General features: G+C 31.9%; 1 pseudogene; it reads right to left on the bottom strand.

Annotated features, from left to right (window-relative positions):
- Positions 1-2495: 2495 nt before the first annotated feature.
- LOC131615259 (uncharacterized) lies at positions 2496-4841 on the bottom strand (annotated as a pseudogene).
- Positions 4842-12035: the final 7194 nt, after the last annotated feature.

The raw sequence follows: 12035 nt of genomic DNA, 5'->3' as shown, positions 1-12035 counted from the left end.
TATTATAATATTTTCTATTGTATTTGCAGCAATCACTTTTTTGGAGTCATGAATGACTCATAATTTTGAATCCATGAATAACACAACCAACCACTTTTTGAAAGAATATCAAGAGACTTTTGATCCAAACTTTTGATGACAAGACATGGAAGCAATACTATTTGTCTATGGTGAGTTCCATATTATGCACCAAATAGCAAAACTTGTAGTTTACTGTACTGAATGCTCTCGTTTTTATAGTCAGGAGCGGTTTGATCAACCTGAATAGATTCTGATGTTGAATGCAATCTACACATGAGCTCTTTCTATGAATGCAGGTAGTTTATACAAAGGCATAACCTGCATAGATTTGTTGGTAGCTCTTTCTATGATCATAGATTTGTGGCATAGTTTTTTATGAATGCATATAACTCATTCTATAATGGAGTATTATGCTGCATAGAATTATACTGGAATACAACTTAGCCTGCTGTTGTGAAAATTTATTCTCTCATTGCCCATTTTGGTGATACAAAATTGAGAGGTTTTACATGTTACTATGTATCTTTTTACATATGAATGCATTTTATGAATTACTTTTCTGTATTCAATATAACTTTTCTGTGAAGAATTGTTGAATTTTACAAAGGCATAACCATGCTGCATAGAGTTGTTGCTAACCCTTTCTACTATGATGTTTTTTAGACATAAGAGAAAAATCTTGCATGCAGGGTCAACAAATTCAACAATTTAGTGACACATATCAGCAGTTAACGACTCAACGCAATCGAGGTTCAAAGCGTGTCCATATCAGCAGTTAACGACTCAATGAAGTTTGGAGAGAGCCATGCAACACACATCTGCTACCTCATCTTTACTTCTCACTACAATGATTCGGAAAAGGTCAATCTAGTTCTTAGAATTTTAAGCAGTAGCAACTGAAATTTAGTTCTTAGAATTTTAGGATTGACAAATTTTAGTTTTATTCATTAAACGTTACAACTGAATTTACATAAATTGAAAGCATGTATTGAGATTAGTCGGTACGGAAGGAAGGATACCACTCTATAAAAAAAAATATTCCTCCTTTTTTCACCAGAATGAGAGATAATACTTTTGAAACTGTGGTGTACTAATTATTACAGTGTGTTTCTGTAGGCCTACTGCCATGGGTTCCCTAAAGCATGATGGATTGGGTTTTACTCATATTTTTAAAGCTCAGCCTCTTCATAAGAAGGTAATGAGTCATTGCTTACAAATTTTGGTAAGATAACATGGAAAATTAATAACATTGCATTTTAAATAGTTTCAATTATGGATGAGTTTTTAATATTAAAAACAATAACATGTACTTTCCATGGCACTTCAACCAGTTTTTAGCGTCTTCACTCAGGCGAGAAACTAAGGTAAAATGCTAAAATTCCCTACTGGAGTTGTTGATCAGGTATTGCTAATTAATTTAAGAAAATGTTCTCAGTTTATAATTTATATAGGGGAATTGAATCCTTCTTTTTTGCTAATTAATTTCTCTTAATTGCACTATGTTGATTAACTTCTTGCTGAATATATATACTGCAGGAATGAAAAAGAAATTGGAGCTCTAGAAGAAAAAGAAATTGAATAATTGTGATTGGTTGTGTTGTTATATTAAAGTTATATTGATTGTATTAAATTTGAGCAAATATTTATAAGCTATAAACTAATATTTATATAAGTAAAAAAAAATAAAATTTTATATGGTTCTTGGATAACTTATGCTATATAAGAATTTAGCTGAATTTTAAACTAAAAAATGAATGAGTTCTAGTTAACTCATGATTTGACCCATATTTAAAGGGATTAATGACTTTAAATTATTCATCTTTTTTATAAAAACAATCAAGTATTAATTAGTCCCAAAGCTATGAGCTTGAGGCTTGTTGTAAGTAAAGTAAAAAATCACATCAATTTTGTACCAACAATCAAGGACAAAATGACCATAGTTGTTGCTCAATTGACATGTAGGCCTGTTACCAGTTGTAAAATTTTGCTACAATCTCTGCCACATCTACCACATGTGTTTATTCCTCTGCCAAAATAGTAGTGATTACTATTACTACTAGATGCAACATGGTTAGCATCCACATTCATGCTACCAAATTTAGTAGTATAAATAGACCCCACTCAATTTAATATATTATTTCACATTTCTCAATTACTTAAACCACCCGACTACATTTTTTAAATATCCATACCATCCATCTAAAAATTTTAAAATGAGTCCCACTAAACTTACAATATATTCCAAATTTATATTTTACCTTAATATATAAATATATAATTTAAACAAATTAATTTAACTATATCAAAATGTATTAAAAAGGAAACAACATATATTAAAAATAAATTAAAATATCCAAAAATAAATAAATAAAGGAAAAATAAAAATACATTGAAAAATTGATAAACATTAATACAAACTAATAGTAGAAAATATGCTAAACATGCAGAAAATATATAAACATTTAAAATAATTTTTAGTTATGGTTATTTTTATGTCCAAAACGTTCCCATATATGTTCTATCAAGTTTTGTTGAAGGTGTCGATGAGTTTCCATGTCACGAACATGATGTCTTATGTATAGAAACTCTTGAAAATTATTATTAGAATCATCTGGTGGTGCAGTCGGGTCATTGTTAGAACATAGTTTGGTTCTAATTATATTAGTGTTTTGATGATAACAAACAAATAAATTTTGTATAAGCAAACATGGTACTCTAATTATATATTTCTGATTTCAGAAGATGTACTAGTACCAGCACAATCAGAACTTGGAATATATGCAAAGCTGGATAAATGCAAGAGATACTAAAGTCTTCAGGCAACTTCTGATACTGCACCAAACTGCTGCGAATACATCTACAACAGAAGCTGAAATACAAAGCTGATCAGAAGATCACGAACACTGTTTCAAAATAATGTCGTTAAAAACATAATCATTAGTAAAACAGCTACAAACACTCCAAAAGTACAATTCCCAAGGTTGATTGAATAAGCTATCCACATGCAAATCCTTGGAAGAAAACAAAAGTTAAGACAACACGCAAACCATTTAATGTTGCGAAAAGGAGCTGAAGTTAACGGGAAAAATCTTGAGGCTATATATACTCATGATCTCTTGAATCAAACACAACAATCTCCCACGAGAATATTATTACTCTGAAAAATCATCAAGTGTGAAAAAAAACTCGCTGAAGCAAAACTCTCATATTCATACTCTGAGTTCATTACTTTGTACTTAAACTTAGTGAAATATCACAGTGGTGATTACAGCTTTCTAGAAGCAACACTATACATTGTCATCAGAAGTTACGTGGTAACTAAGTCCTTGAGAGATCGGTTGGGTCAAAAGTCTCAAGAAGTCTATGACTAGTTGAGTCTTAGAAGTCAGTTAGTCACAAACAGTTGGTTTGTGCAGGATTGTTAGTCGCCAGCAGTTTGGCTCGTGCAAGGTATTGCGAATCACGACAGTTGGTCGTGCAAGTGTAATCAAGTTCTGATTATAGTGGATTAAGTCCTCGTTGAGAGAGACAAATCACCTTGTTGAGGGTGGACCGAAGGTAGCCTTATTGAGAAGGTGAACCAGGATAAAAATAACTGTGTTCTGTCTATCTTTCTTTCATCAAGTTAAAAAGAAACACTTATTCAACCCCCCTTCTAAGTGTTTTCTCAAGCTTCATTGCCTAAATGCTCATAAGAATAATCAAAATTGCTACCATATGTGGCACGTTCATCTTCAACTATCATGTTGTGGAGTATGATGCATGTATCCATTATGCGCTTCAGTGCATCCAAGTGCCAAAGTCGAGCTGGGTTACATATGATCGCAAATTGGGATTGGAGAACTCTGAATGCTCGTTCAATATCCTTTCTTGCACCTTCTTGATGTTGGGCAACTAATTTTCTCTTATCCCCTTGTGGCATTGAGATACTTTTCACAAATGTTGACCATTCAGGATAAATTCCATATGGTAGATAATAACCCATGTTATATTCAGTGCCATTAATTGAATAATGGACCTCGGGAGCTCGCCCTTGCATAACATCGTTGAAGACATCATATTGGTTTAATGCATTAATATCGTTATTTGAAGCAGCTACCCCAAGGAATGCATGCCAGATCCATAGGTCTTGTGAAGCGATTGTTCCAAACATAACAATAGGCTTACCATGATCACCTCGGACATACTGCCTTTTCAAAGCAATGTGGCAATTTTTTCATTCCCAATACATACAATCAATGCTCCCTAACATACCTGGAAAGCCATGTTTTCCCCATTTGCAGCAGATATTTGACATCTTCAATAGTTGGCTTTCGCAGATATTGTGGCCCAAATACACTAATAACACCTCTTGTAAACTTATCAACACATTTTAGTGTTGTTGTATCACCAATTCTCAAATAGTCATCTACACTATCAGCAGATGATCCATATGCCAGCATACGAATAACTGCAGTGAACTTTTGCAGTGGTGAAAGACTTGATCTACCAGTTGCATCAACCTTAAGCCAAAAATACTCATCATGTTGACCAAGAGCTTCAGCGATGCTAAGGAATACATGTTTATGCATTCGCAATCTTCGACGAAATTGCTCACCTGTGTACACCGATGCTTCTGAAAAATAATCATTGAATAAATGCCTATGTCCTTCTTCACGATTCCTCTCTATATTTCTTCTTCGGTGTCTAGGCTTGCTAGAACTCGCAACTTCTTCTTGGCCTTCACTTTCAAAGTAAAGTCTCACGAGTTCTTCACCCATGCCATCATTCATATAATCTATGAACATTTTTGAAATGTGGGAAGGGTTGGAAGGATCCATATGAAGAGAATTACAATATTGAATTAAGAGGAAGATAAGTTGGAAAAGAGTGTGAAACTTACTACTCATTTTAAGAGTATTTATAGGGCTACGAATAACGACTAGTTTGAATAACAACTAGTTTGAATAACGGCTAGTTTCACTAACGGCTAGTTTGAATAATATTGACTTGTAATAACGGTTGCAAATTGAATACTAAAAATACATAGGAATCTAAAAATAACTAGTGATATACTAAAAACTAATAAAGCCCATATTCTCTTCTAATCACGTCACACAATAACTTGTGAGCTTACAGTTGTCTTGAATCCATGTATGATGTATCTTTTGAAAGTATTTGCAAATCATTGATCTTCAATCTTACCATATCTCTCTCAGCCTTATGTTTCTCTGCATTGATTCTTTTCTTCTCTATCTCAACTTTTTCACTCTCAATACGTGCATAATCACGTGCAAACTGTGACATCAATTCATTTTTCTTTTGGAAGTCGTCTTGCAAAGTATTAAATTTGACATCGAGTGTTGAATAGCTTTTCTTTCTCCTTTCTTTTTGTTGCCTTTTGACCGATTAGTCTACGTAACGAAGAAGGTGATGGTGAATTGTCTTCGTTGCTTGTTGGTGTTGGAGGGTTACAAGATGAAGAATATGCTCCTAAAGTCTAATTCTTTGTTCTTTTTGCAGAAGGTTATGATGAACCTGCAAGCCATTTGGGTTCATCTTTCAATAATCTCCATGCACTCTCAAATGTAAATTTTTCACGCTCATCTTGGTAATAAATATCATATGCAGTTGAAATGATGTTGCTCTTAGAGCTCCTGCTTTTTTTTTTAAAATCCATGGCTTGCTTGTAGCACCCAACAATTGTATTAACATAGGGATTAATCTTTTTGTGCCATCGACCTTTTAATGTCAATTGTTTCCTCTCGAAAAATCTTGTCGCGATGTTTATTATAAGCTTCACCAATTCTCTTCCAAAAGTTGTCTCCTTTTTTATCAACCCCAACAATTGGATCCTTTGAAACGTTAAGCTATGACTGAATGAGAAGCTCATCCTCCTTTGGTTGAAATCTTGTTTTTGTTATATTTACAACCGATGTAGTTCAAACTATCTTGAGTGCAAAATTGTGGTATTCCATACTCTTGATCATTTGATTGCACACCACTAGTACCAATATCAACTTCACGAGGCATAATGAGATTAGTTGTTTGAGATGAAAATTGTTGATATTGATATGGAGAATGTGATGTATGATATGGATAATTTCCAAATTATGGATTATTTTGATGATTTGGAATAAGAGGAGGGTTGCCATCATTTTGTATAAAATTATACGAAGAATTCTCGTGGTTGGGATTCATTCAAAAAAATGTTCAAATTTTTTTTTTGAAGTATAACAAAAAAAAATTTATTGAAATATATAGGAGAAAAATTTACCGTTAAAAAAGAGCGGTTATAAAAAAGTTGTCTATATCATGATTGTTTAAAAAATAGTTGTTATACATTTATTATTAATATTATATATTTTTTTTATTATATTTATTATTTCAAAATTATCCAATAATTTATTTTACTATGGTGCCAAACAAAGCACCACTTGCAAAGTTTTACTACTCATACACGGTATATTATTCTAAATTTACTGACGAATAATATTTTAAGCTTTGTGCAACACTCCCTGATATGGGTGCTCTTAGATCCTATAGAGCTAAACCAGACCTTAATATATATATATATATATATATATATATATATATATATATATATATATATATATATATATATATATATATATATATATAAAAGGTAAAAAAGAATACTAAACGAGTTACAAACCAATTGTGAATTTGTAAATTTAAATTGCATAATTTATTGTTTAAACGGTCCAACTCCAAAAAATTTCTTAATAAATTAATTAAATTTTATTTTCAAAATCCATACAGAAGTGTTTTGTTTAGTAAAGAAAAAACTAAATCGATTGGTCCACATACTTCTGTCCGTATACCAGATTCTATCCATAATATATATGAGTGAGTACTTTTAACTATATGAGTGAGTACTTTTAACGTTTCTTTCAACTAAACTTTTTGTCTATAATTTTGATTTAACTCTTTCAACCAATTTTGTTGTCTTTAACTTTTAAATTAAATCTCACGCCGTTAACTAATCTTTCAACAAACTTTTTTGTCTATAACCTACATCACCAACCAATGAAACATTTTAGTTTATTTAGATTTTATGATATCAAATTAATTTTTCAGTAGCACTTTTCATGCTGAATCGCACATTTTGTCCAAAATTTTCATTTGATCTTCTAATCTCAATATTAATTTTATAAATGATAGTAGGCGTTTAAATTCAATGCTAAAAATAATACTTACAAATATTAAAATGCTTAAAAGCTCAATTTAGTATAAAATATATTGCAATTTATTTCAATATTTAAATCTTAAGAGGATAGATGTACATCTTTGATCTATTAGGTTGGGTCGTCAAATGTGAGTCGAGTTGTAATTTGGAGTTAATAAAATGGGTTCCGAATTGTAGCTTGCCCAAAAGAACATGGTCCTGCTAAGACAGCTGATGGATTAGGCCGATCATGTCGGTCCAAAACTAACACGAAAGGAATATTCAAACTAAGATATGAGCATACTGCATTTATGGTTAATTCAAAGTAATTTGAACTAAAATATTATTCTTACCAATAAAACTCGATTCCAATTACCATTAAGAGATTATATTAATCAGGAACAATCACCTTAAATGGCTCTTGATGAGTCTTGCGTGAGGGATGAGTCTTGCATGAGAGATGAGGCAGAGCTACTATATAGGGGAATGATCACCAAGAAAAGATATACATAATTTGACTAAAAATACGGCTGAGAACTTACTAGCCTTTGCTATTAGAGTTACATTGATTTAATTTTCTAGTACATTTGTGTAAATACGTGACCTTTTAGTAGGTCTCAGAAAAACATTTCGCTCCCACACAACTCATGCTTGAGGAGATGCGTAAATGTTCGGCCTCTCAGTAGGGCTAAAAACAGTATTCTGCCTATGCAATGCTCATACTTTGGGAGTTGTGTTCATGTCTGGCCTATTTGGCCGATTCGTCATATGTGAGTTGGGTTGTAATCAAAAGTCATAAGCTTATCCCGAATGGTAGCTCGCATATAAGTATAAAATCAAGATGAAGCAACTTATGGATCAGGATGATCGTATCGACCCACTAACGCGAAGGACATATTCGAACTAAAATATGAGGATGACATATTTATGGTTAATATATAATATAATGGAACATGACCTGACAATAAAGTATGCTTCAATTATCGTTAAGAGATCACATGAATAAAGGACACTCACCTTAAATGATCCTTGATGAGTCTTACGTGCGGGATGGATTAATGTATTATATATGAGAAAGATCACCGAATAAAAGATATGTATAATTTGACTGAAATTACGAGTGAAACTGAACAATGATATACTTTTCTAGTACAGATGAAAAGTCACATGGATAAGACAAAAAATGATCGTGAAACATTTTGTTTAAAAAACTTAAGACTTATCATAAAACAAACTAATCTCATTATAACGACGAGGACACGTCACCATTGCATATCTTTGACTTTGAGTTCTTCTTCCAAAGTCATCTCAACATCTTCCCACACAAACGATATAGTAAAAGAGTAATAAATACACAAAACTCTTATTAAATGAATCTTAACACAATCATTATACATGGAAATAATATGTTTCATAACCAACAAATATTTTGACACAATGATCCTTCTAACTCCATATTAACATGAGTAGATAATAGGATTGGACAAACAGGCACAACCCGTCTGAGACTCGTCTAGCCCAATTCAGAAAAAGGCTCTTGGGTGAAAGTGGGTCGGTCATGGGTAAATCGGATAAACAAGTGTGAGTTTGATTGGGTTTGAATGGGTGAAATCTTATTTGTATTACAGGCCCTTCGAAGCCCAAATCCTCCCAGGCCTAATAACAATCATTTGTTTTAGGGAATTTCTCTTTCCACCTGATGGTGGTGAAAAAACCCTGAATACCTTAAAATGCCCTTCGCAGATGTATCTCCAAACAAACCTCATAATTAAGGTGTTTTTGGAGATGCATTTCAGAAATATCCTAATATTTGGTCTTTGAATTTTTCGGAGATGCATTTTTGAAATAACTCAATATTTGTTTAAAAAATTACAATCAAGATATATCAATTGCATTAATTATATTATTAATTGTATTAAGCAAGATATAATTAAATATATACCATTTTAATTCAATAATTTATTTAAAATTCAAATACAATGTTTATATTATTAATTAAATAATTAGTGTGCTCACCAGGTTTTCGGAATCCTGTGTTTACGTATCCTCATATTGCAATGAGAAATCAGAACCCCATAGTTCGTGGGTAGAAAATAAGTATCGTTGGTTGCTTTTATTGAACGACGTTAACATTCGCATTCTAGCAGTTAACGTTGTTGTATGCTCTCACACAAGGAGACTTAAGCGTACATTTGTATTGCAGTAAAATAACATATTCTTTCTGAAAAGGTTTTCAAAGGTTTCCCTAAGGCGGAAAATGAAATTTTATTGGTTGAAGTTATTTATTAGGAGATGTATATCAAGTGGTCCCCCGATACAACAGGTATTTGAATATACGGGGGATCGGGAAGTATGCACCACCATTTCCTTTTTCATCCTTTAATTATGAAAAATTGCCTTGATTTGAATCGCACTAAAGTCTATGAATGAAGGTGAATACTTTGAATCACTAGGTCATACGTCCCGTATCCACAGATATCCAGAATAAGGATAGGAATACACCCTCTTATTCTTCTCCATTTGCTTAAGGATTGTGGCGCACGATTCACATCGTATTTTTAGGTTTTTTTGAGTTTTTTATGAAAGTAATTTTAGTCTTAATTATGACAAGTAAACCAAAATAGGTGAGATATCAAGGAGAGATTAACTTTGGGTACCAAATGGGTGTTAACCTAATTTTCTCACGCAAATTTATCCAAAACTTATCCTAGGGTTCCAATTATACGATTAATTAACCCAAAGGACCAACTAGTGTTAATAGTATTCTAAAGTTTCAATTTAATTAATTAACCGAAAAATATAATCAACCAATTAAATATAAAAAAAGGGAGCAAACTATCATGCAACATTCATAGGTCAAATGTAATTTATCCATAAGAACAAGTAAGCAATTCAAAGAAGTAATCACCATTACAAGTCATGAATTAAAGAATAAAATCAAGACTAAAAGTTATAAAACCCTAATCTCTAATTAAATTCCTAATTCCATTCTAATCAAATTAATTCCTTAAATCAAGACCTTAATTGAAAACCTAAATGAATCATCATTCCTAAACTTTTAAAAAGGAAATAAATACTAAGTCTCTAAAAGAAGAGAATTAGAATAAAATTAAATATACTGCCATGGGGGTTAAAAATTAAAACAAAAGGTATGTAGTGGAATGAGACGTTGGGCCCTTGGAATTGAAGGTCCGAGTTTGTTATTTTTGTCTCAGTTTTCAACGGATGGGGGATGTGGAACAAAATTAAGGGTGATGAATGACTAAAATGGCCATTTGACTTTGCATTGAGGCCCAAAAAACATATGAGTAGAGGGACAAAGCAGGAGGAGACAAATTCATTTCCTCCAAAGAGCCCTCAGCTTCTAGTGGAAGATCCTTTGCACCCAAAGATGGGCTAGCACCCCAAAAAAAACGCTAGCACCGAAAGAAGGGCTAGCCCCTAAAGAAGGGTTGACACTAAAAGAAGGATTAACATACAAAGAAGGGTTAGCCCCCAAAGAAAGGTTTGCACCAAAAAAGGGGTAGCACCAAAAGAAGGGCTAGCGCCCACATAAGGTGGGCCACTCACATTTTTCAAATCAGTAAGAAAATATATGTCACATATTTTGTTCCAATAGACAGTCAAATGGGGTGGAAAAATTGTCCTTCTAATTAGTGCGGAATAATTGCTCCTCACTGAGCGAATTAAGGTAAAAGGTGGAGGATGTGGACATGGCTTCCTCTCATGTTTAGCACTCAGGAGCCCTATAAATACCTCAACCTTATAGCTGAGAGGGATCAAATCCTTAACATACAAAATATTCCATAAACGGAATTTTCCACCTCCTTGTGCGAGCTAGCTCTAACACAATAAAACTTCAAAGCCTCTGACAACCCTTACTCACTTAAAATTGTTACGCATTTGTACTTTCTAGCAAATATAGTTTATGACAAAACTCAAACACTTTGAGCGGTGAAATGTGAAGAAATATAAACTTTAAATGACACACGACAACTTATCAAATACTCATGAATTTTGTTACTATCTTAATTGTAGGGTGGCAAAATAGACAGACCCACGCGAACATGCCTGTTTTACTCGCACTTTTTTGTAAAAACTAGTTAAGATTTCAGCTCTCCAACCCCTTTTAATGCTTATCGTACAAACGTGGATGTGTTTTACTCTTAAATATATACAATTGAACATGTTATTTGACATTTATTTTACAAAATTATAAAAGTAATTTTATATTTGCATAGTTATCCAAAATAAAAATAAAGGGGATGGTAATTAAATCTATGTGCCACTCCTTAGATTAGCCCAAGTTAAATGCAGGCTCAAGATTTAGTGTTGCAAACTATTACCATATCCAAAACCCTTGGTCAAAGGACAATCTATTTATAAACAGAATAATAAAACAGCAGTGATTTAAAAATTAAAATAAATAATAAGATGCTAGTTTTGATATTAATAAATCTTAAAAGAGTTTAAATAAAAATAAATTTTTATTTATTTATTTATTTATTATTTATTGAGAAAATGAATAATTCACTATTAATCAATTTGGACCATGTATCTAGTCATATCATACTTTTATTTTATTATTTAAAATTAATGATATGACATATTATTAATTTTTTATATTAGATGACAAATCCTTATTTATTACTACTAAATAAAAAAAACTCATAAATTAAAACACAAAACTAGTAGTATATTTGCATAAGTTAAATATATATATTTAAAATATATAATTTATTTGCAAAAGTTATATTTATAGAAGTTTAAAGTTGTACTAACAAATAAAAAACACGTTTAGATTCTTACTTTACACTCTTCTTTTTTAAAAAGTAATAATATCTGA

This window comes from Vicia villosa, linkage group LG6, assembly GCF_029867415.1.
Source record: "Vicia villosa cultivar HV-30 ecotype Madison, WI linkage group LG6, Vvil1.0, whole genome shotgun sequence".
In the NCBI taxonomy this organism is placed as follows: Eukaryota; Viridiplantae; Streptophyta; class Magnoliopsida; order Fabales; family Fabaceae; genus Vicia; species Vicia villosa.
Note: the sequence above shows the minus strand (reverse complement) of the source record. Positions and strands in the feature narration are given on the sequence as shown.